This window comes from Capsicum annuum, chromosome 9 (assembly GCF_002878395.1).
Source record: "Capsicum annuum cultivar UCD-10X-F1 chromosome 9, UCD10Xv1.1, whole genome shotgun sequence".
NCBI classification, from domain to species: domain Eukaryota; kingdom Viridiplantae; phylum Streptophyta; class Magnoliopsida; order Solanales; family Solanaceae; genus Capsicum; species Capsicum annuum.
Genome location: NC_061119.1, coordinates 63,336,793 through 63,363,373, shown reverse-complemented (window position 1 = coordinate 63,363,373; position 26,581 = coordinate 63,336,793). Strand labels below are relative to the sequence as shown.

General features: G+C 30.1%; 1 long non-coding RNA gene and 1 pseudogene across 1 annotated transcript; one reads left to right on the top strand and one right to left on the bottom strand.

The window, feature by feature from the left end:
- Positions 1-6,422: 6,422 nt before the first annotated feature.
- LOC107842535 lies at positions 6,423-7,078 on the bottom strand. The gene is made up of 3 exons (XR_001665840.2): positions 6,896-7,078; positions 6,725-6,805; positions 6,423-6,655 (listed from the first exon to the last, which is right to left on the bottom strand). It is a non-coding gene; the product is annotated as an uncharacterized LOC107842535 (long non-coding RNA).
- Positions 7,079-8,067: 989 nt separating this feature from the next.
- LOC107841390 lies at positions 8,068-13,111 on the top strand (annotated as a pseudogene).
- The last annotated feature ends 13,470 nt before the right edge of the window (positions 13,112-26,581 follow it).

The following is a 26,581-nucleotide window of genomic DNA, read 5'->3' as shown; positions in this document are numbered from 1 at the left end:
ACATTAAATTTTGAATTTCGAATGGGAGTTATAGAATTGAAATTGTAAAGCTTAAATCTTGAATTTTCACCAACTACAACAAGAACAATTACTCATCCTAACCCTCTTTTATTGGAAGAGCAAGAGATTTACAATCAAAGTCCTTTCTCAAACTATCAAGAAATGCATTTTTGACACAAAAACAACATGCCCATGTAATCCCACAAAGTGGGCTCTGTTTTGAGTAGAATATACATATACGCTACTGCTCTACCTTACCCGTACCTCAAAGGTAGAGAGATTATTTTTGATAGAAATTGCATTCTCACACAGAATCTTTAAAAAATAATAAGAAGAAATAAGAGAATATCTCAATAAATGCATATATCAATCAAGTGTGAATTTAAGTACAATATGGTACCTGCAGATAATTGGACAGAAAAAATCACATAGCAACACCAAACATTACAACAATATGAAACTCTACAACAACAATTATAGAACTATTCATTGATATATCGAGCAAGAATTTCAACCAAGAAACAAAAATTTCCAAACATAATTAAAAGATACCTTATGCACATTGCACCAATGCACATTATACACACAAGGTTAACAATATCATTTGTCTTCAAATTCAAACAATATTTAACTCTAGTTTACTTAGATATATCTTTTATAATTCATAACAAATGTCATTTACATGTTAGAAAACTTATGATCTTAATGCACTAACAAAAAAATATACAATAGTCTTACATGAGTTGAATAACACACACCATCATTCTTCAAGTTTGCCAATAGATATTTTTAATATCGATAAATTATTTACATCGGTATCAAATAAAAGATCTAATCCAAAAGTAAGAATTAAGCAAGTAAATTCAACCTCAAATATAAGAAACCAAACAAATACTAAGAGCGGATACATCCAAAATAATGTAAAACAAAGGAAGCAATTACATAACTCAATAACATCTTACACGGTGACATTTTATAGGTAAAGTGACTAATAGGAAAAAGGGTCTGTTGAAGTGTCTAATTGAATTATGTGACAACTTTAAGGTTCCATTGAAGTGTCTAATTGAATTATGTGACAACTTTAAGGATCTGTTGAACTGTCTAATTGAATTCTGTGGACAACTTTAAGGCAGTGTCTATAAGTGAAGCCTATTAGATATGTACCTTTCGAGTGAATTTCAATGTCGTATGCAAAATCTCGCCCATAGTTATTATGTGTATCCATTTATGAGCGGTTGCAACAAGACTTCTCACTTTCTCTAGACTGCATATATTCCAACAAAATTTTTTCCGGGATCTCGTCAACACCATCAAAGCTCATAGCAACGTTTGTACATGAGATATCAAGAACAAACAAGAGAATTTCGAATTTGAGGAATAAAAAATAAATAGAAAGTGTCCTAATACTGTGCTTAGCAACTTAGGGCCTCAAAAATCCTAAAACATAAAGCTGATAAAAATTTTACTCTGAAGTTAACGAATTCAGTGAGGCCTTCTATTGTTATATAGTGCAATTCCATTAGGAACGCAACAGAAACTGAATCCATTGAACAAATCATTAATCAGACTCAATAACATCAACCAATTCTATATAGAAAGTTGTCGAGATTGAAAAAACTCATACAACAGATACAATGCACGCAACAATTGTGTACCCAGTCCATCTGAGATCATGATTAAGGGACATGTCATTGTTGAGCGAATATTGGGTTTTATTTGACCATTAATTCTAGACTTACAAGAATTCTTGAACTTAAAAGCAAAATCAATTATTCATCTACTATTAAAAATAGATCTCTAATTATGTTTCTTTTCTTATTTATTGAATAAATAGTGAAAAGATGATCTTGTCTAAAACTAACATTTTTAATGAAGGGCGAAAAAGTTCAACAACATTTATAAAGCCCTTCATACTTTTAATAAAACTAGTGTAACCTCACGTGAGTTGCACGTGTAATGTTTGATTATTGAAAATTAAATGATTTTTTCTATTGCGAAGATTTTTAATAAAGTGTAAAAAATTCAAAATCACTTTTCAAAGATCCTTCATATTTTAATATAATAATATAACATAAGCATATATTTTAGTCTAAGCAGATATATATTTTACCACCAGAAGTTTCAAGTGGTTGATCGATCATCACTTTTGAATTTGTACCTCTTTCGCTTGCTGCTAGAGACTAAGAGAGACGACGTTGAATTATGTAAAGTAGGGAAAGAAATTGCTGACCTATGTTTGGATAAATTAGTGATTTGAAATTTTAGCTCTTCATTAAAATTCTCCACTTTAAACAAAATAATCTTTTCACTATTTTCTAAAAATTATTATTTAAGTATATTTTAAAAAAATTAATTAGGCATTTAGTTGCTTATCTAAAATATAAGACTTAATTTCATACTTAGGTGTAAAAGTCTTTTTTTATACGAATGGCACGAGTTTCACAATTTAGTAGAGAGAAAAACTGTTGTGTATTAGGTTTAGAATTCTTTGTTTTTTTTTTTCTCTTACTTAACACACTTCTTGCATTAGATTTACAACTCTTTGATTTTTTTCCTTACTTGGAATTCTTACTATCAATTAGTATTCCTTATGTTTAGAGTTTTCTGGACAAATAAACTCTTTGATTATGAAAATTTAGAGTTTTTAAAGAGGTAAATTTGTTTTCAAAATGAAAAATAATATTTGAGATTAGATTTTGTCACTCACTAAATGACACAAGGCGATTTGCGTTGCTTCACAACTTTTTTTTATCCATCTATTTCTTTATTATACAAAGTTTAGTCACTGACATTTGTGGTATGAAAGATGTGGATATTCTTTTTATACTTGTAGAGACAAAGTCTAAGAGAGACGCATCAATTTTAATCATATTTGTGGTACGATTATTTTTTAATATATATTTAAAATCTTTTCATATTTTTAAAGTCAAATCTTTACAAAATCAGTGATTAAATTCTTATTGCATACTTAAAACTTTTAAAAATTTGATACTTCTTAAAGTTTTCTTATTCTAACGCTTTTATATTTATTTCTAGATTTTTAAAATCTTCTTAAAATCAAATATAGTTGATTTAGAATTCTTAAACTAATGAAAAAAGTATTAGTTACCATTAATTTCGATGACTTCTAATACGGAAAAGTTTTACCATATATATATATATATTTAATTAATGGTGATTTCTAATAATGAAAGGTTTTACCATAAATATGTTTAATTAATTTATAACTCTTAAATATTTATAAAAAAAATAGAGAAAATACATCGACTCACCCCTAAACTTGCAGCCGAAACTTAATTTAGACCCTTAACTAGTCGGGCAATTATTCCTCTCCCCTTCCTTAACAATTTTAAAGTGTAGTATTTTGCCCCCTTAACGGCTGACGTGGCAAAAAATAAAATAAAAGTGTGTCTCACTTAAAAAAAAGTATAAAAAAAATTTAGTGGGGTCCACTTTAATACTTTTAACCATTATTTTTTTCTTTTCCTTCCTCACACCCTACCACCCCTATTTCTTCTTCTTCCTCACACCTCACTACCCCATTTCTTCTTCTTTCTCATACCCCACTACCCCCATATCTTCTTTTTTCTCACACCCATTGAACCTTCAACAACGAATTTCAAATTTTTATGAAACAATTGACTTTTATTTACTATAAGTTCAGATTCTTTCAATTTCAACTCCATCCATTTCTCATTCCTATCTTTCAATTTGTTCTTCCCCAATCTCTTTAACCTTTCTTCATAATTTGAAAAATACACCTTCATTACATTCACTAAAAATAAAAACTCATCCAAATTCACATCATTTATGTGTGATTTTTCCTTTTCTTTAGTATCATCTTTACCCCAAATCTTCCTTCCAAGTTCATAAATCTCTCTGTCATATGGAGTTTTCATTTGTGATTTTGTCCTAGCAATTTTGTGGTACTTCTCTTTAAATATCTTCTGGTTTTTTGCTATTTTCTTTTCAGTGAAGTTATGGAGAGGATCTTTCATGTTATTTGGAATTTGATATAGGCTTTTGAGGAGCTGTATTTCATTATTTTCGCTGAAGACTTTGTGAGATTATGAGATTTTTTTAGTGGTGGTGGTGGTATTTTCAGATGATTTGGGGGAATTTATAGGGTGGTTCATGGCGGAGGTGGGTGTTTTCTAGTGAGTCATTAATTGAGTGATTCGAATCAAGTTATTGGTGTTAATAGTGGGGAAGGGGGCTGTTGAAGCATAAGAAGAAGGAGGAAAGAAGGGGGTGGGGGTGGGGGCGCTGTTAAAGCATAAGGAGAAGGAGGAACGAGGGGATGCAAGTGAGGTGAGGTAGGCTGTTAAAGATGAAGAAGGAGGAGAAATGGGGTGGGGTTGGTATGCCTAGAGGAAGTTTGAAAATAAATCATCTAGCATTTGCTAACAATATGATTATTTTATGTAAGAAAGAATTGAATACTTTGAACATATTGTCAGAGACTCTAGTGAAGTATGAAAATACATCGAGCCAGAAGATTAATAAAGAAAACTGTGCTATTTATTTTCATAAAGGAGTGTCTTATGGGGTGGTGGTCATGGCTAAGGTGGCTACAAGTATTTTAAGGAAAGATTTTTCTTTTACATTGCAAGGTTGTCCTATTTTCCATATGAGAAAAAAACACTATTACCAGAGTATAATGAATCGAATCAGTGGTAGGTTACAGAGTTGGAAGGGTAAACTACTATCCTATGGAGGAAGAGTTATCCTTATTAAACATGTTATTCAGAGTATTCCAGTTCATTGCCTTTCAGTGATGAATCCTCCTATGAATGTTCTTAATACTATTCAGAAGATGCTTGTTCAATTCTTTTGGAGTAGCTACATAGGAGGTAAAGGCAGACACTGGATAAGATAGCAGGCTATATATTTACCAGTTGCAGAAGGAGGTCTGGGGTTTAGGTTGTTAAAGGATGGTTCTATGGCCTTGTTTTGTAAGTTGTGGTGGAACATCAGAACTAAAAAATTCATATGGACTGAGTATATTCATAACAAATATTATAAGAAGAAGCACCCAAATATGATTTTATAGAGGGGATTTGGAGGCTCACAAGTGTAGAAGAAAATGTTACAAGCTAGAGATCTGATTGAGCATCAAATTTTATGGGAAATTAGGAAGGATAACTCTAGAATATGGTGGGATAATTGGACATCTTTTAGAAATTTTATACTGTTATAGAAGTGAATAAAGAATGGGATGAGAGGTATCAGGAAGTAGGGGATTTAGTAAGTCAGGGAAGTTGGAATGACAATCTGATGAAACACTTGGTGATAGAAGAGATTGCTACTCATGTAATTTTCAAAATAAAGGCTCTTGAGATAAATATGGAAGAGGCCAAACCCTTATGAATGTTAGAATCTAATGAGAAATTCCCTGTGAAGTCGGCATAGTAGTATATAAGGCAAAAGAATGAAAGGAGCAATATCTTTAAGGAGATTTGGATAAAAGGTTTACCTTTTAAAATATCCTTCTTGAAGTGGAAAATATGAAAAGAAAAAATACCAGTGGATGATAATATCAGAAGATGGGGAATGGAAGGACCTACTAGATGTTGGTGTTGTAGTAATCCTACTCAAGAAACCATTTATCATGTATTTGTTAGAGCACCCATTGCTAACAAGACTTGGTCCTATTTATAAGTATACAAGGATTAAGTCTCTGAGAAACAATTATGGCATGGTGGAATTCAAATGTCAGACTCAGGGACAAAAGTTATTATCTAGCCATTCCTAGCATTATTGTGTGGGATTTGTGGAAGAGGAGAAATAGAGAAAAGCATGAAGGACAGTAGGTTACTGAGCAAAGTGTGCAGCATAACATCATTAGAAATATAAGAATGTTGCTTAAGGTAAGAAAGCACTACCAAGATTTCCCATATATATGGCTAGATATTTTACAAGAATTAAAAAGTTATAAGACCAGAGTGAAAGTAACAGAAGTCAAATGGGAATTTCCTCAACAGGGATAGGTGAAGTACAACACACATGGGGCCTCTAGAGAGGATCCAGGGATAAGTTCTTATGCATTCTGTTTGAGATATGAGTTAGGAAATTTAATATATGCAAAAGGAGTAGTTATATAGGATACTACAAATTTAGATGCAGAGGTAGAAGCTATTCTATAGGCAACAGTTCTTTACAATCAGCCTCATCTAAACAGAGTAATAATTCAGATAAACTCTTTAAGCTTGCAGAAGATTCTAATTAAAGAGAGGGAATGGCTATAGAGCATACATATCTTGAGGGAAGGGAATAGGTTAACAGATAATTTAGCAAATTATGCATTTGATGAAGGAGATTTCATGTTCACAAACTTCCAGAAGTTACAACAAACAGGAAAGAAGATACTTAATAGTGACAAATCACAAGTTCCATATTTAAGATTGTCACCAAAGAGAAGGTGAGGGGCTGAAGAGGCTAATGCTTAAATAGGTCATAATCATCAATGTACAAGTCATGCAAGGCCACAAAAATAAAGCAATATTACTTAGCCTATTCTACAATAGACTATAAATTAGACTCGCAGCAAAAAAGAAGGGTCCCTACGTCATTTCAGATTTGGATAACCTGGAAAATGGTTATTTTCTGAACACTTGTTGTTCGAAGCATCCCAGTATCTTCATACCAGTTGCATCTGTCATTTTGGGAGACATTAGGATAGGAAAGAGAAATATACAATTATTTCAAAGGGTAAATTACTTACTCAGAAAAAGCAACCACATTAAGTCTATTAGACCATTCAACGAAGTACAAAAATGTGTTATTCTTTTCATCCACCGGAGAACTCAAATGAGGAACATCAAAGCAAAAGACAATCAGGTGCAGAAGAAGAAGAAGAAAAAAGCAAAAAATGAAACATAGGACAATATCATACTTCTGCAAGCTGATAAAGAAGTTACATTCAGTTGCCATGGCACCGTATTTATCACCCAGAGAAGAAGAATGAGGAATTGGCGGCTGAACAAGGCAGACGGTGACATCAGAGGCTAGATAGAGTAAGAAGGGAAAGGGGAAATGAATTAGAAAACCCTAAAAATTTTCTATATGTAATGATTTCTAATTGAGTTAGGCCGGGTCAAAATTTCTTTTGTATTAGCATTTTATTTTTAATTGGGCTACCAAATTTGTGAATCTGTTTTTGTACTTGAATCAGACTAGGCTCTCGAACCTTTGTAATTATCTTTCCTTTACTTAATGCATCTTCTCGATAAAAAAAAAGACTATGCTTTTCTTAATTTTTTAATAATATAATACGAAAATTAAACCAAAAAAAATATTTTTCAACTTCTATTTTTTTTTACTTTGATTTTATTTTTTTTCTCTTTTTTTTAAGTTATTCATAACCATTATTTTCTTTCCTTTTCTCCTCCTAACTTCTATTTTTTCTCTTTTTTATTTTCCTTTTCTCTTTTTTTTTTTTAAAAAATTCTCAACCTTTATTTTTCTTTTATTTGTTTATCTTATCTTTTGTCTTATCTCTTTTCTCTTTTTTTCCTTAATCTTTTTTTTTCTTTTATTTTTTATTTTATCTTGTTTTTTCTTTATTTTTTCTTTTTTTCTCAACCTTTATTTTTTTGTTTTTTTTTTCTCAACTTCTATTTTTTTTCTTTTGTTCTCTTTTTTATTTTCTTTGATTTTTATGTTTCTTTTTAGAAAAAAATAATTTTTCTTCATCTTTTTCCCCAACTTTTAATACTATTCTTTTTTTTGTTCGATTTATAAGTTATATCCCATGGGCTAGAGTTGATCTTTACCATATAGTGTTTTGATTTATGAGATGAAGCGGGAGGAAATAAGAATATAATAAATTCCGAATAATCTCAAAAGTAGATTAATAGACTAGTATAGTCAAAATATAGATAATCTCAAATCTTGTAGTCACTAATATAAGCCACTAAATACAAAAGTTAAAGAAAAGCCGGAGTATCTTAAAATGCAAAAAAATGTATAAAGATAAGGCTAGAGGAGATTTCAGTAGTCTCTGAAAACAATAGAAGTTACCTCAAATCTCCAAAGATACTAACTTAGAAGGAACCACAGGATTCAATGCCTAGAGGTCGTCGGATCAGTACCTGCACAAAAGGTGCAGAAAAAGCAAGGGTGAGTACAGAGCGACATGTACTCAGCAAGCATCATCGGTCAACCCTAATTCAAAGTAGTGACGAGTAATGCCACATCAATCATCTAAAATTAATCATACAACCCGCACTCAGGAAAGCCTCCCTAATATAACTGAATAATCAAGTCTAACAGTCATAAGGATATCATAACACAATTCAAGAAATCCTCAATACAGTGAAATCAAGTAGCAGATATTTAACTACATAATAAATAGTACAAAGTCAATTAATACACCTTACTTAATCTGAACCATGAATGAATGAATGAATAATATGCAATGCAATGCATATGCAATGTACAGGACCTACCGAGCAATGCCTTCAAGGTCAGGATCCTTGGAGACTCATAAGGTCCATGTACTATGCAGGCGTACGCTCCGATCCCAATAAGTATGTTGTATAGGCATGCACTTCGACACCAATAAATAATAAATAATATTGTGCAGGCGTGCAGTTTGACCCATACGAAATATAATACTTGATGTCCAAGCATACAACTCTGATCTCAAAAATAATTCATTTACCATAGCAAATCAGCCCATCGTACTAGCAAATAGGGAAAAATAGTTTCAAACGTACAATTGACTTATTTTAACCCCTCAAATAACACCATTACCCGCATAGATGCTCGTCACTTCACTTATACGGAACCCCCATTCCCTATTACTCCCATTACACATAATTAACATACAAACACTTCGAAAAAGTGTTTAAGAAAGTCTCGAACTTTCCTTAATTAAGGAAGACCTGCGAAGTAAACTCGAAATCGAAAGAATCAAATGGATGTTTTACCCTTCTAAATCGCCTCCGAACGAGTTCAATCTATTCAAATATAAATTCGACTCGTAAGTAAAAGAGTTCAAATTTATAATCAAGTCTCAATCTTGATTTTAATTAATTAACTAATCTTGATTTTATATTTGTTTTTCTACATTCAAGCATAGAACTAAGTCTCAATTTTCTGCAAATACCATGAATCCACTAATGTTCATATAATATAATTTCCCCAATATTTAATTACATATATCAATATGTCAAAACTTAAATCATAACGTGGTGGCTACAAGAAAAATCTAAAACTAAAATCAAGTACGATACCCGCAACTATAAAAACAATTTGCATAACAGAAAACCTATATAATTAAAAAAGATATTGGTTGAATTTTCCTCCTAATCATCAAGTCATGATTAACTATATGCTGCTATTAATTTAAGAAGAAGCTTGAGAAAATTGGTCAATAAATGATTTATCATTAGTTTTCCACAAATCGGCCGAACCCATTTCATATCATCCCTTCCAATCATGTGCCCATGGTTATTCAATCATTATAATTCTTACCTATTCAACTATTTCTTTTTCCATCCTTACCAGCCAATGCCAAGTTTTCCACAAACATAATGCCAATATATAATTCTTACCCAATTCCCTTTTCTTTTAATATATCCATAACATAATTCAATATATAGACATACATCCCCCCCCCCCCCCACCCAAACCCCCCAACTCAATTAACTATAAGTGAACAATGAAAACTTTTGGTGAATTTACCTGAAGCCGGTGCCTTCAACTGACTTCTATGTACCCCGTCCATTTATTGTTTTTCTTTTCTTCTCCTCTGGTATGTTTAGAGGATGAATTACTCCTCTGAATTAATTAATATCCTAAACTAGCACTTGGCCAATAAAGGAAGTAAAATTTACGTAAATTCTGATATATTTAATCATATTTACTATTTATCTCGATTTTTTTTTCAAAATCTCATAAAATTTCTCTTTTATGATTTCAGATACATATAACGAAAGGGAGATACATCATAAAGATACATGTTAATATTTAACTGTTTAGCATAAATCAAGGTTGTAATGGCTATAGTAACATTAAATTAACAATTAATCCAACCAATCATGTTGTTAACTAAATAAAATTCCACAAAAAATGATAATCTTTTAGTTATTTCAATTTTTAAAAATTTCACTTCTATAATCGCTTTGCAGATTTAAGCTGCTTATTTTATTTTTTCGTGATTTTTTATTCTTTTAGAACTACTTGCGATGAATAGTTTCGTGTTATTACGTCATTCCGACATTTGAATTAATGATATCAAGTACGAGGACTATAAGAGTGACGGCATCATTGTGGGCAAACATGTTACTTATGATAATTGATTTCGGCAATTGTTGTAGATAAAAGTGAGATGTTGTTTGATGGAAAAAATGGGACAGTTATGTGTTTGAAGAATCCCTGTAAAAAGTTGCAGAATTAATTGGTGATAATTCTGACTGTTCAGATTCGTTGCCTTTGTGCGATGTTAAGTTGAACAAGATTATTTCAAATTACAACAATAGTGAAGTTAAGGTTGGTCAAATCAACAAGAACAAGAGTACTCTAATTTCTATTATTGCAAAGTATACCATCGAGTATTCTTTCAATTTCAAAGCAAAAAGATCTGAGAAAAAAGATATGTATCATGTTTAAATTATTAAAGGTACTTATGTATCTCATGATTGTTGAATCAATAAATATATGTATGTAAAGGAGAAAGAGTAACCTACTGATGTGGTATTCCTCATTGAGAAGAATTGTTATTTATCTTTTTTCCTGTTTTTTTGGCCTTTTTTCTCATATTTTTGAAGTTTAAATATATTTATGATGGGGTTTTAAAAAGAAAATCAAAAGTCATTCTTATTAACTCCTATTTAGGGTACCCTTCATTTTTCCATCTTCTGCTCTTCATTAACAATTGTAACATTCTGCTTTCCCTTAACTCTATACACAATGTGTTTTCTTCTCTTAGATATAAAATTTATTTTGTAATTTCAATTGTAGTTTTAATTTCTCTTCTGTCAAATATCTGTATTCTCTCATTTCAATAGAAGTTTTGACTTCTCCTCTATTAAACTATATGCCCTTTTCAGCATAATACTTATGAACAAATATTAGGAAACATTCAACCGTATATGTTGGGTTAGGAATTATTCGATTATGGGTTCATGTAGTGGTAGTACTGTGGCTTTGAATAATGATAAGCAGCAAGAGAAGGAGAAAAAATTGAAGAACGGCAACGATGTAGTGGCGTCGGGGTCAGGCGGTGGTGTTGAGAAATCTGTAGTGAGTGGAGTGTTCCACCAACAAAGGCTACGAAACCTGATGGTACTGAACTCAAAAAATTTTTCACGTATTTTTTTATTTATAGTTTAGATTTTGAACAGTTCAACTTTAACTATGAAATGATCAAACATGAAATCGTAAAAAAATTAACAAAATCTATGTATACTAATTTTGAAATTATATAAAAAATGCAAGTCACAATTCAAAATACTTAAATATGAAAATTTACTTGTTTGAATCTATAAATTTGAAAGTGATACGTAAATTGGTACGAAGGGAATATTATTTATTATTTTTTTGGAGTACAGTTTTTTTGGGATTAATGGTGGATATTTTGTGATGTATCCATGGGAAACTTTCCAAGTTGATACGTCAATGGATCTGAAAAAACACCATGTGCCAGAAACGTTCTTGGATAAATTTGTTTGTTGGTTTGTTAAGATCCTCCAATACCCCACTGACATAATCTTTTATGTATGTTATAGAATGGAAAGTTTTTAATGCTAATTCCTAGAATATTGGAAGGCTTTATTATCGTCCTAATAACAATAAAAATGTCGTGCTCTTACAAAAGATTTTATGTCGTTTTCCATAATTTTGAAATGTTGGTGAAAAGCTCTATTATCGTCATAATAACAATAAATTGGTTAATTTCTTATAAGAAGATTCAATGTCATTTCCCATAATTTCTTGTATTATAATTATTTGGTTGAAATTTGTTCATTGCTTACTCTATTTAAAATAGAATTTTCATGTTTAGAAGATATTTAAAAATCTATACGAGTCTGAATCGTCAAATTAGCCACTAATACTTGCATTACGTTAGGTACATCACACTTCTTGGTAGGCCCTTCTTGGACTTTGCTAACGTGGAATGTTTGGTGCTCGGGGTTGGCCTTTATTATACACAATTAGCTATAGTTAAAAAAATTCAAAAAAATACTTGAAAAGGTGTTATTTAAGAAAAACTATTTGATCCTTATTTGCTAATGGTGATAGTTGTCATTCTTGTTAGCATTCAGTATTATACTAATAGTAATTGATGATGTTAGGATAAGCACACAGGAAGAAACAAACAAATGAAAAGAGTGAAAAGCTTGTAAAAGTATCTTTTGTTTCCTTCTTTATGAAGAGTCCAATAGAAAATTTCAGATGAAAAAAGAATATGAGATTATAGAGGTGATTTAATTTTGTATTGCTATTAATTTATATGGTGCAGAAGTGATATGATTGTAGAGTGATGATTTTAGAAACAGTGGCAGCAGTGCCTGGAATTATAGGAGGTATGTTGTTGTACTGCAAGTTATTGAGGAGATTCAAACAAAGTGATGGACGGATTATTGCTCTACTAGAAGAAGCTGAAAATGAGAGGATTCATCTCATGACTTTCATGAAAGTTGCTAAGACAAAGTGGTATGAGCGAGCTTTGGTCTTTGCAGTGCAATGTGTTTTCTTCAATGTTTACTTTGTGACTTATATTCTTTCTCACAAATTGGCTCACCGTATCGTGGGTACCTGGAAGAAGAAGATATCCATTCTTACACTGAGTTCCTCAAGGAATTGGGCAATGGTAACATTGAAAATGTCCCTACTCTTGCTATTGCCATTGATTACTGGCACCTGCCTAAGTACTTCACTCTCCGCGATATTGTCGTGGTTGTTAGGATTGATGAGGCTCATCACCGTAATGTCAACTACTTTGCTTCTGTATGAATTTATATGGCTGATGATCTCAACTTTCTTGAAATAATTGACATTTGTCTGAAGTGTCGATTAACTAATTTATGTCATTTTGATTGCAGGATAGTCATTTCCAGGACAACAACTGATGGACTCACCTGCACCACTTGGGTATCACTAAGCCATTAATATTACAAAGAGAGATCAGAGATATCAAGTTAAAAGTCATTGTTTCTTTTTGAAAAGGTAATATACTAGTGTAGTAGGTATTACTAATCTTGAATATTGATGTACATATTTTTGTGTGGATTTGGTTGGTCCTTTTCTGCCTCATGAATCTCTGATATTAAGGTAAAGTACGATGAGTTCTGTATGATTGGAGGATATTCAACATTCGTGATGTAAATATATCATGGTTTGTCTACTTTGCCACACTTTTAGGGGCATAAAGTTTCTTAGTTAAGTATGAATTAACCAGATTAAAATTAGGACACAATGACAAATAAAGATAATTGGCGTTGTGGAAGTTTGCACTAATTCATTTATTGTATGTATGGAGTAAAAGTGCAGGAGAATAAGATGAACCTCTTTTAATTGGCGATTGAAGTTATCAAGTGAAGTTTTGTTGCTGAATTTCCAGAAACTTCTCTGCCTATATTTATAGAACTTAAATTATGGCTGGAAGAAGAAGCTCCATCTATGGAGAATCTTATATTGGCAGCTCAAATGGGATCTTCTTTATGAGTATAAAAGAATGTGATCAACTTTAGTAAGCAATACGGACTCAATTTTAAAGGTTAATGTGAATGGAATTCTTTCTTTTGAAGAACTATATGATAGAAGTTTGCCGCCTCTTTTGATTTTGACATGAAGTTGCAAATATTTTCTGAGCTTTATATTTTCCTATCATTATTTGGAATTTTAGTCGAGAAACTTAATTCGTTTTTCTTATCAAATAAAAAAATTATCTTTTTCTCAATTTTATGTTCATTTATTAATTTAGTACGCCCAGTTATTATTGAAATTAGATGTAATTATTTGTATATATTTTTTATTATTATTCTTTGAAGTATTTGTGTTATGATGATTAGTAGATCAGTAGAAAAATATAGTGAACCTTATCTGTTTAGATAATTTGTAGTTATTGAATTATCAAAATGAGAATGGTATATATAAAGGGAAACATATAGCGAGGAATGAGGATTCATAAAGCTTCCTCCAAAAGACATGGGAATGAAGCATATCTGTGATTGTTGTATTTGTGTCACGATTTTTGATATATTGAATTGAGGTTATGTTTCGGTTAGACTGCTGAATTCATTTTATAATGCCTTTCCTTTGGGAGAGTTTAAAACCAGTAATGTTAGCCAGTTCGATGATCTGAAGTAGTTGTGTTATGAATCATAGGTCATTAGAAAATGTAGTGAGTTTCTGCTGCTAGAGAATTCAAAGTTCTTGAGTTACTGAAATGAGAATGGTACAAATGAAGGGAACAGATGTTGAGGATTAATAAAGTTGACTTTGAAGAACGTTGGTGTGATGTGTATTTGGGGTTGTAGTTATTGTTGTATTTGTATCATGATCTATGTTTAATTGAATTGAGGTTTTATTTTCGTTACACTGCTAGAGTCATTTCATAATGTCTTTGCTGTAATTTAGATCACATGTCAAGCGTTAGTTTTCTAAGTTAATCTTCACAGGCCAACATAATATGATTCTGTTAATGAGAATCACTTAGGATTGTTAAAATCACCACTTAACTATGTTTTACATTATTTTGGACATGCACTATGTTAAGCTTTTTATAACCTTTTTGTTACACATGCTCTGATGAAACATTGTTTTCTGTGTTTGCAGTTTTTGTTTCTTTCCCCTACTACAAGATCAAGGTATGTATGTAGAAGTTGTGTGAGTGTAGTCTAATAAGGAATCAATTTCTTCCTTCTGTCGTATAAGGATTAGTTGTTAACATGTGACCATGATACAGCTAAAAAAGTTCAGCAAGGATGGTGATTACATAAGAAATTCCTTATATCTCATTTCTCTTTGAAACAGTCTTTGTAGGTTGTAAATGTTGAGAATTGTTTCAAATGGATAAAAATATTGTAAAAGACATGAAGGGGCAGTAGAACTAGGAACAAGGTCGCTATAGCACTGTAGAAACTAGAAATGAGGTCGTTGGTTCTATAAATTAGAGATTCTTCCAAGATTTATCTAGTTCTATTAATACGAGCATAAGACGACCTGATTTCATTGCATCAGCCGGAGCTAGGCCTGTAAATTATTCTATTTAGAATGGTGAAGAGTTTGCTCTGATATGTAAAATCATATTATTAGTTGCGCAAAGCGCGACCAAGTAGCCTAGTTATGTATGTAATTGTAAGGTTGCATGCTATACATTTTGACCTTATAGATGTTGAAATATTATCTTATTGAAGGACAAAGTATGTCATACGTAGGTTCTCTGATATATGAAAACTAAATTAATTTTATGTATCTCTATTATTTGTAATGTTAATCTAATATTTAATATACATGTTATTATAGTTTTTTAAAAAGAGATACATAATTAATATTAAAAATATGTTTGGTCAATACAGAAGTAAATATGAAGTTTACTTATGTTGATGTTAATATTATTTAATTTAGCAGAAAAAGTAAATTGAATTGTTATAAAATTTAGGACATGAAAATTTTATTAGTGATACATTTGCATATATATTATGTTGTAACATATTATGATTTTTTTGTTATGTTTGTAGCTATGTCCTAAAATGTTGTTTGGTGGATTGTAGTTGAATATTCAAGGCATCATGTAGAAAGGCCTCAAAGCTCTTTAAAAATTAAATTTTTTATGATTTTCACACATGCTCTTTGAAAGATAGAGTTTTCACAAAACTTCATTCTACTGTTGCGTTTGCTAGTGATTCTACTGCTCTAAAATTGGTCAATCATAAGAGAATACACACAGACATAACCGACGATATTAAAAATAGTTTTGGTGTAGATATTAATTATCAGAAGGCATGGAGGAGTAAAGAACATGCAGTTGAGATGTTGAAAGGGTAACCTGCAGATGGTTATTATCAAATGCCTAGATACGTATATATGCTAAATTTTATTTATTCCGGATCCTATATTAGAATGCATAAATTTGAGGATAACAAATTTATGTATCTGTTTATAGAATTTCACTCATTAATGAGCGGATTCAAGTTTCGTAGGCCGGTAGTTATAGTTGATGCGGTCCATTTGAGTGGAGCATATAAAGGGACATTTGTTTCGGCAAGTATCATTGATGGTGCAGGTACATAATATTAGTTCTTTTCATTTACTTTTTTGCGATGTAATATTAAACTATATTTGAATGTTGATTTTATTTTTATTTTATCAATCAAGCTTAATTGTATTAGTGATAATTTTTTTTATTTTCACATTGTGGGATGCATTCTATCATTTGCGTATGATATTGTTGATACATAAACTGACAATTCTTAAGCTTGATCTTTATAGCAGTTTAAATGTGTTTTGGGAGAGCGTGAGAGTATATGTGTTGTATCCGTCAGTAAAGAAAGCATAATAAAGGTTGTTAGTATTGTGTATTCAAATGTTCCGCATCTTACATGCATTTGACATTCACAAACTTCAAAAAGAGCAGAGATAGAGTTAGCAAAATTTTCTATATTATGACTAAGGCATATAGAAAAGGTGATTTCAATTTTTTTTTAATCAAGTTTTCAAGGTTGATCAAAGGGTGTAGTCATATCTTGAGAATGTTGATTTTGAAAAGTAGGCATGAATGTATGCACCTATTAATTGAGGTCGAATGATGACTTCAAATATAGCTGAGTGCATAAACAAAAAACTTAAGGAAGCACGTGAGTTGCTGATGATAGAATTTCTGGAACAGATAAGAAAATTATTTGGTAAGTGAAATTGCAAAATAGAGAAAGAGCATCCTATACAAATAGATCACTCGGTAAACGATTCAAAGACATTCTTCAGCTACATACTTCAAAATCTTCTCGTTTAAAGGTTAGTTAAGTTGTTTACTCTTGTTATTAAGATTATGTAATATTTTTTTTAATATTTCAATATACTTTTTAATTGATTAAGTTACTGTGAATTTTTTTTCAGCATATTTATGAATTAAGTTTTCAAAAGAGATACAAATATTTGTTAAAGAAGAATTATATGTATCATCATATTAATAGATTGTCATTAATCTTGTAGGTTAGTGCGTCATCAACATATATCTACTCTTTTTATGATGGCGAGAGAAAATACATAGTATGTCTAGATAGGAGGACTTACAGTTGGGGAATATTTTAATTGGATGAGATAACTTGTCAACACGCAATAGCAGTTCTAAAAAGCACGCATATAACAAATATGAAGTCTTATTGCTTTGAGTATTACTATTCAAAAATCTTAATGAAGACGTATGAAGTATCGATGTTTTTAATGCCAGATAAGAATTATTGAATTGTGCCACAGGACGAAGTACTGTTACCACTAAAATACAAACGACCACCCGAAAGACCAATGAAAGAAAGACATAAGAAATCAAGTGAAAGTCTGACATCAAGTATTAATTGTTGTGAGAGATGTATTATGAAGGTCACAACATGCGTACTTGTAATTTCTTTTTAAAAGAGGAGTGACGTTGTAGTCTCATTATAAATAATAGAGACTAATTTCTACTAATTTAATATTTTTATTTAGGTATTAAAACGTCATTTATGTTGCTTTTAAGACTTTTATGAATAACAATTAGCAAAATAAAATTCTTTGTTTTTCTTTCGACACATAAATTATCAAATATGTGAACATGTTTTAGATTATCATGTTGAATCACAAAATTGTATGTACGAAACTAATTGTTTATAAATTCTTCAAATATAATATGAACAATTAGTATTAGAAATATGTGATTGATTATGTTATTTAGTTAAGAAACAAAATATTTGCTATAGTTAATAATTAAAAAGATATACAAAATTATGTGTTTGTATAGCACAACAGTTTATAAAAAGCTGATTTATAAGGAAAGTCAAGTGGTTATGTTTGTCATAAATTATACTATTAAATGATTATGTATCTCCCATAACTCAACAAAAGATACAAAATTGTCATATACAAATGTGTTAAGAATTAATATGAGATACAAACATAAATAGAATGTATTTCACGTATAAATACAATGCGTAAATTATAAAGCTAATGTAATCTATTAAGAAATGTATAAATTCAAAATTATTTGTAAGTAACAAACTCATATAACAAGAGATACATGTGTGATGCATGCTTAGCATAATAACTTAACATAGTATAATGATACAAGATATATTGTGTATTATGTATTATCATTGTGTAAATAATTAGTAAAAAAATAATACTAAAAAAGATACATAATAAATGTATAAGATACAAGATAATGAATATGTATCTCATATAACATAACAGAAAAATATGAAATTAAGTCATTGTATATGTTACTAAAATGTGTACCTTAACAATAATATATCAAAAACTTAAATAACCAGCGTGAAAAATATATTTAAATATCATTGATATAGTAGAATTAGTTTAGAATCAAAACACCAAATATATGTCTTTGTCAACATCCCTAAAAACGGCACTTAATATTTATAAATAGAAAAAACAATTGACTGACATCTTGAAAGTTTTAAATATCCAACAAATAAACAGTTATTGAACATTAATAACATAATTTTTTTTTCGGTGGTATGAAGTTGCTCCTTGACCTCAGTGGGTCTTCATTCCCACTAAAGTATTCATTTTTCATCTTTTGAAATTAATAATTGCACAAAAGTATTGCGTATCTCAAGTGATGGTATTGGACATCAATACCTGAAGATGGTATATCTAATTTTTCACTCAGATACTCGACAAATACATCATTATTTCGACATCGTGATTATTAATTAAATTAAAAACACACATATATTGATAAACAAAAATAAAACACTGAAAAAGTAAAGTGATACAAACTACCACTATCTTGTTGTACTATGTCAGTAACATATTTCACTTGAAATGGATCCCTTTTGATCTTTCCCTTGTAAGATTCAAGCTCAGATCAGTCAATGGGTACCTTTTACTCAAAAAAATTATTATAATGTGTGTAAGTTGGGAGCATTATTGTCAACTTTTGAACCTCGCTTGACTGTGCTCTGTTTCATGAAGAGGACATCGAATCATAAACAGGAATGCTTCACTCCTTTAGAGAAATGACTGTCAAAACCCAATAAAATACACCATCGCTATTTATCCAGATAAAAACCTCATTAAAAAGGTGCCATGATTGTCCAACGGGTGTACTTAATTCCTTGATTGTGTTAATCATTGACTTCTTAGACTGACCAACTTCATTAGAACGTGCAAATGCACCTTAAGTTTGAAGTTCCTTACCACCATCCGCTGGATAGTAATTCTTATGCGCCTTATCATTGTATATTTTGAAAAAATAGTTTGCGAAAATGTATTTGCATATTGAAGTTCTTATACTTCTTTCTCAAGTAGTAGGAAATGAAATTCAGGTGTTGCACAAGTAATTAAAAATAAACAATACATAAAAGCATGCAATGGTAATATAATACAACAGGGACAATTAGTATAAGAAATATGTAGCTGTTTATGTTATTTAGTTAAGAAACAAAATATCTGCTGCAATAAATAATTAAAAGGAGATACAAAAAATATGTTTATTTATCTCACACTAATTTTTAAAAGGTGATTCATAAGAAAAGTCAAGTCATTATGTATCTCATAAAGTATATTGTTAAATGATTATGTATCTCCGATAACTCCACAAAAGATACAAAATTTGTCATATGTAAATATGTTAAAAATTAATAAGAGATACATACGTATATAAAATGTATCTCATATATAAATAAAATATTTGTATTATAATAATATGTAATATATTAAGAAATGTATAAATGCAAAATTATTTGTAAGTAACAAACTCTGATAACAAGATATACAAGCATGATGAATGGTTAACATAAAAACATAACATAGTATAATGATAGAAGATACATTACAAATTATGTATTCTCAATATGTGAATAGTTAGTAAAAAAGACAATTAATAAAAGACATACATAATTATAAATTTATATCTCATACAACATAACAGAAAAATATAAAATCATGACGATGTTTATTTTTAAAAAGTACGACATACATATATATGAAATTTGTATATCAGAAATAATAACAATATGTACATTATCATCGTTAATGTACCATACTTAAAAATTTAGATATTTAAAATTATTTATTAGTATCAAATTTATTTAACTAGAGATACAAGCAAGATTCATAGATAACATACTAAAAAAAAACCAGCCACCGAGATATACACTAAAGGTGTCAAAATGAATTCAAATTGAGCTGACCCACCCAATTCGTTCAATATTTAGTGGATTGGATTCAAGATAATTTACTATTCGGTAAATCTCAACCCATTAAGTCTCAACCTATTTTTAAATTGAGTTTAAATGAGCTCAATTCAATCTCCACTTCAACCCGTTTAATAGAAAAATAATTTTCTTAATAAAATAAAAAAAACAAGCCACAATGTGACCTCCACTCTCAAAATGAGCCACCTCACCTAATCCCAACTCCACTACATCCCAGCTACCCACTGCCCACGCCGCCTCCAATAAATATATTAGTTTTATTTCTCAAAAATTTTTTATAAACTTTTTTCCCTTACCCCACCCCATTCCCATCCCTCTCCCTATCCCTCTACCCTCCCCCCTTCACCGCATTTCCTATCCTTATAAAAAAAGATATTTTATTGTAGAAATATTTTTAAAAATAAATAAATAATTTTTTTATAAAAAAACCCTTACCAGAACCTCTATCTCCTCCTAACCCCCTGCACCCCCTATACGACAATACTCCATCTCCATAAAAAATATGATTTTTAAAAAAGAGTTAAATTTATTTTTTCTTTTAGAAAAGAGAACTTTTACCTCGATCCCCATCGCTTTCCTATCCCCACACCCCACACCCACACCTCTCAACCTACAACTCTCCCAATTTTAAAAAAAATATTTATTTTTTTTAGAAAATTAATTTTGTTTTTTTTTTTAAAATCATATCCCACCCCCTAAACCTCCCCCCAATCCACCCCCATGGCATACCCCTTTTTAAAAAAGTTATTTCAAAAAGAATATTTTTTTAAAAAAATTGTTATCACAACCCCATCCTAACCCTCGATCCCCCTTCCCCACAACCATTTTCAAAAATGAATTTTTATTTTTTAAAAATTAATTTTTAAAAAAATTCCTACCCTACCCGTCACTCTCTACCTATCCACCCAACTTTTCAACTCCATTTAAATTTATTTTCTTGATTTGGATAAATGTCAATATGTAATATTTTTTAGACTATACAAATTAAATTATGTGGGTCAAGACCCAACTCAATTTTACCCATTTCAACTCAAAGTGAATTTGGATGGGTGATGACCCAACTCGATATTAAATTCAATCCATTTAATATTTTCAATCTCAATCCAACCGCACATTTGATACTCCTAATATATACTATAGAAGATGTACTTTCATGATGTGATTATTAGAATATTATGATATCGAAGATTGTTATACCTCGCTATTTTCACATTTGTTTGATTGATATATAAGGTAGGGCCAGTTCGTTGACTTTGAAAATACAACTACAAAATTTAGTTGTTGAAATTTAAGACTTGTACATTTAACTTTTTAGTGATTATCCTTATTTTCCTAAAATATGAAAACAGTATTTTTACAATTAATATCTCCAGACTGTAATTTAATTTTGAAAAAGTAAATGATGAACTTATTCGTGCAAGTGTTACTTGTAAAGATCTGCATTTATCCAATCCTTAAACACATTCATCTATTGAGTTAGAAACTCTTCAAATATGTTATAACCTTCAACAGGTATTTCTTACGTTCAGCAGAAATAACTTTTTTCCTTTCCTTTTGAACTGGAGCCAAAATGCATCAAAAATATAGATTGGTATATCTTAGGTGGCTGACTATTATGTTGTGCAAGTGTTTTTGTATTATCCGGTACAATATTTTCTAGACTAAGGAATGTAGATAGAATTGCAATGTCACTAATAAAAAATTCCTCCAGAATATTTCATGGAGCCTTAAAAACTGTCAAAGGAATATCAGACGGTGGAACTGTAGCAATTGTTTCAAGTGGTTCTACTTCTTCAATAATGTTGTCATGCTTTGTCTCAGTACCGTCATTTTGAATATTCTTTGGTATAGTTACACATATTTTAATTCAAATACAGAATAGGAAAAATTAATAAAAATAGTTGATAAGTTGGCAATATTTTTTTAGTGAATGAGATTCTTTACTACTAATTACTAAGAATTATCTCACAAACATATGATACGTTTATCCGAATCTTTATTTTTTTTCTATACATCATTCAATAAAATGTGTGGAGTAGAAAACTAAATAGAATGTTAGATTCAAATATTTATATAAAGAATTTCAAAAATTATCTTTTTATCATGTTGACCAAAACTGACAGACGTTGTTGCTTGACTGATGTTGGCCCCTTCCATTTAAATAGACTCAATCAAGTCAATCTTTGGATTGTCAGGTTTACTAGAGCCTACAACATCATCAAGATCACTTGAAGGTTCAGCTATATGCGGGCTATCTTTTTTAATTTTTTTTTGCGAATAGATATGTGTAACAAAGTTAGGATATTATAGTCATTACAAATCGTGTTCTAATTTAAAATAAATTACCTTTTTCATAGGAACATTCTTCGACTGTAAAGATTTCAGAATCTCTAAAAATTACTTATTCAGAAGAGACTCCAAGTCATTAAATTTATGATTCATCTAATAAAAAGTGATGATTAGTGAAGATTTGTAAAAATAATAAACTGGTACGACAAAATTAAAGCGATGCTTATGTATGTCTTTACATATCACTTTATCTATGCTTTTAATGAATCTAAGTCTACTTTAAATAAAAGCTCCTTACTAGATGTGTTGATAGATTCACAAACATATTTTTCCTTTTCTTCATGCTAAGAGAGATGTGATGATCTTTGTTTACCATGAAAATTAAGCAGTGGATCACCTTTTTCAGGATGACAAAATTGCATAGATGGAGATTTTGAAGTCTGTTTTTCTTTTGCTACATAACTCTAAGAGTGTTCTTTACTGTATGTGATTTTTCTGCAGAAATAATTTTTCTCTTCTTCAATGAAAGTGCAGAATTGTACTAGATACATGAATCGTTTTCTTTATCAAATGCTTCGAAGGCATCGTACTGAAATCATCAAAACTATCTTGTTTTGTAGAGAATGATGGTTCATTAACTTTATAATACATTTGGATTGGATTATCAGTTGATGATGGTAGCATAGAAGACGCAGCAGGATCATAAGATACAATACTCACTGACAACAAATCAAGCATTTCCAACTCCTTCACAATATGAACGAGGTTTGAATATGAACATTGCACAACAAAATTTTAAACACAAAAAAGAAGAGGATTAAAACTAATATAATTCATCGCAATGTATGAAATACATACAATCACTATCGTACCTTGCTAAACATTTCGAACATAAAATAATTGTATTGTGATCGGACTGCCACAACCTTCCAATTTAAAATCCAAAGTATGTGATTACCTTACGAGACAACAATGGATTTTTTCAATCTTGGAGAAAATTTTGAACATCCACACATTGAGAAGAGGAGGCATTCCACCCAACCTATACAACTACTTTCAATGATTTTTTTTTTCTGAGTGAGGTCATGAACTTGGAGAAAGCAACTTTACCCCAAGAAAATAGTTCATACCTTCCATCTTCTGCCATCTTAAAATCGAAGAATAGAACAGGAACAACTTTAAATTATGAAAAAGAAAATGTGTAGATAAAGTATAAAGTTGACATCTAAATAGAATCTTCTCTGTTGTCAAAATTTTTCCTAAGAAAATATTCTACAAACATTTTCTTATCAACACCATTCGTTGATTGAAAAAAATACCTTTGCATCAGCCTACTTGGAGATGAATCATCATTTAGAAAATCTTCGACACTGTCGGAACATTTTAAATCTGTGATCAAGGCAAATTCAAAGATGAAAAATCTAAGGAAATTGTCTTGACGAATACATGCATTTCATTTGTTTTTGCTCGATCTCAAGCATAGTAGACACTTGATAATTTGTCCAATGTAATTGGACAGTGAAATGTTGATAACATCCAAAAATTCTCTTAGCAAATAACTCAATTACTTCTTGACCAACAATCTCTTTTATCTCATCTTTAAAGTTTAAATTACAAGAGCTATCAAATCTCAAAGGATGTGGTGGAATATCCTTTATAACATAATTCATTTTTTGAAAAAAGTTAATACATAAAAAATAGTAAAATTATGACTTATATACATAATTAAATATCAAAATACATAATACTATATTGTAACTATTACAAGAGATACCAAATCTTAATAAAAACTTCAAGTTTCTACTGAACAAGTACATTTTTAACAACTTATGCTAGAAGCATACTATATCGAGCAACAAAATTTATGGGAAGAATTGATTGAGTACTTACAATTTATGTTAATATCAAACATCAAAATTCTACCCTCCCCCCTATCCTTAACTATTGTTCCCTAAAATATATGGGAAGAATTGATTGACTACTTAACTAGTTTAAACAAAAAGTTTACAAACAACAAAGTTAACCCTTGAATTAAGCACTTCATAGAAACTGTTTGATAATTATCTGATTAGCAACTTGTATTTTGTATATGAGGTCATTTTTACTCGGAAAATACATATAGAAATGGCTCAACAATCCTTTATTTTTCTCTACTCTGTGGCTATAAATAAAAAATGATTTAACCACAACAATTACGCCTTAAACTTATAATTAAAGATTTCTTTTCCATAAATGACTCTTATTAAATGAATGCATACTTTATTGTCAACAACTAAACTAAAATTCAAAAATGATTTAACCATATATTCTTTTTTCTTCATGATCTTCAAAATAAATCATATTTACTTATACAAGTATTCAGTATCGAATTTGATTTTGAGATCTTGCATATATGGATTTTACTAGAATTAATTTTGAGATTTTTCATATTTGTATTTTCCCAGAATATATATATTTACAAAATTAATTTTGAATGTACTTACAGATTGAAATTGAATATATATATATATTTTGAATGTAATAGCATATTTTGACTGATCAAATATATGTATTGTGAATATAGTTATAGATTCTAGCAACTTTATTATTTTGGTCGAACTCGATTTTTTTATGTTGAAAATATTCAATTCACATTAAAATTTCACATGTACGTATTTTGAATGTTTTTGTATATTTTAACTGATTCAATATATATTTTGTATGTACTTACAGAGTTTGTCAATTTTGTTATTTTGATCGAACATGATTTTGTTACATTCAGAAAAAAATTAATTCAAATTGAAATTGAATATAGGCATTTTGAGTGTATTTGTATATTTTTTACTAATTGAAGATGTTGAATATGTTAATTTATGTTTTTTTGGTAACTTTATTGACATAATGGAGATTGACAATGGGAAACATCCCTGTTTTTGTGAAGCACTTTGGGAGATGGACACATGAACAAAACTACGATGAATACTTCATAGATGTTGTATTATTTAGCACAAATGCATCATACAACCAACTATACAATTTTTGGGCATCTCATATAAATGTAGATTTAAGCTGCAAAGTATACAAATTGAATATAAAATTGCAGATAGTTTACGATAAATACATATACATAATGACATGGGTTTAAAGGTGTATATTTTGCAAAATAATGAGAAAAGGAGATGAATTTTTTATTTTTGTATGTAAGTATTCTGGAAAAAGCTGCTTTCAGCACATTAACAAGTTTATCATTAGGTAATAGTGAAAGTACGAGTGTTAGATACAATTTTTGTGAAGGTATAAATACATTTACTGACTGTACATTAATAGTTACTGAAAGTGAGAGAGCTTTAGATGTATTTAAGATGGATACGACTAGTGTGATTATCTCCTATCCATTTCATAAGCATGTTAAGTTAGACCAGGTATTCCTCTGTAATGAACCTTCAGGTCATTTTCTATATTTTTGCTCATTTTTACCATTTAGAGCTTTTCTATAGCTGCCTCAAGTCATTTATAACTTGCTGGGACTGACAGTTTGGTTATCAGATAGTTCATTTGTTTAAGGATGATTATATGCTATATGGGTTGATAATGAGATAAATATATATCTTGTTGGATAGAGAAAACTAGTCTTTCTAGCTTGAGCTAGTTGCTTGTCTAGTCTAACTTGTTGGATTCTATGATATTTTAAGTGTTCCTTGTGGTTTTAATGATGTTATTATATGTGGAAAAGATTTTTAGAAGTTTACAAACTTCAATTGAGTCAATGAAAGAGTCAAAACATTGAGTGGAAGATCATGGAAAATTGCCTAGTCCAAGCTTTTATTTTTGATTCGTCGTGATGGATGTTGTGTTGTTTAAACCTCTAATTCATGTGGTATGTTCTTGTAGGATCCTTTTTGAGCTTTATATAATGATATATTAATGAT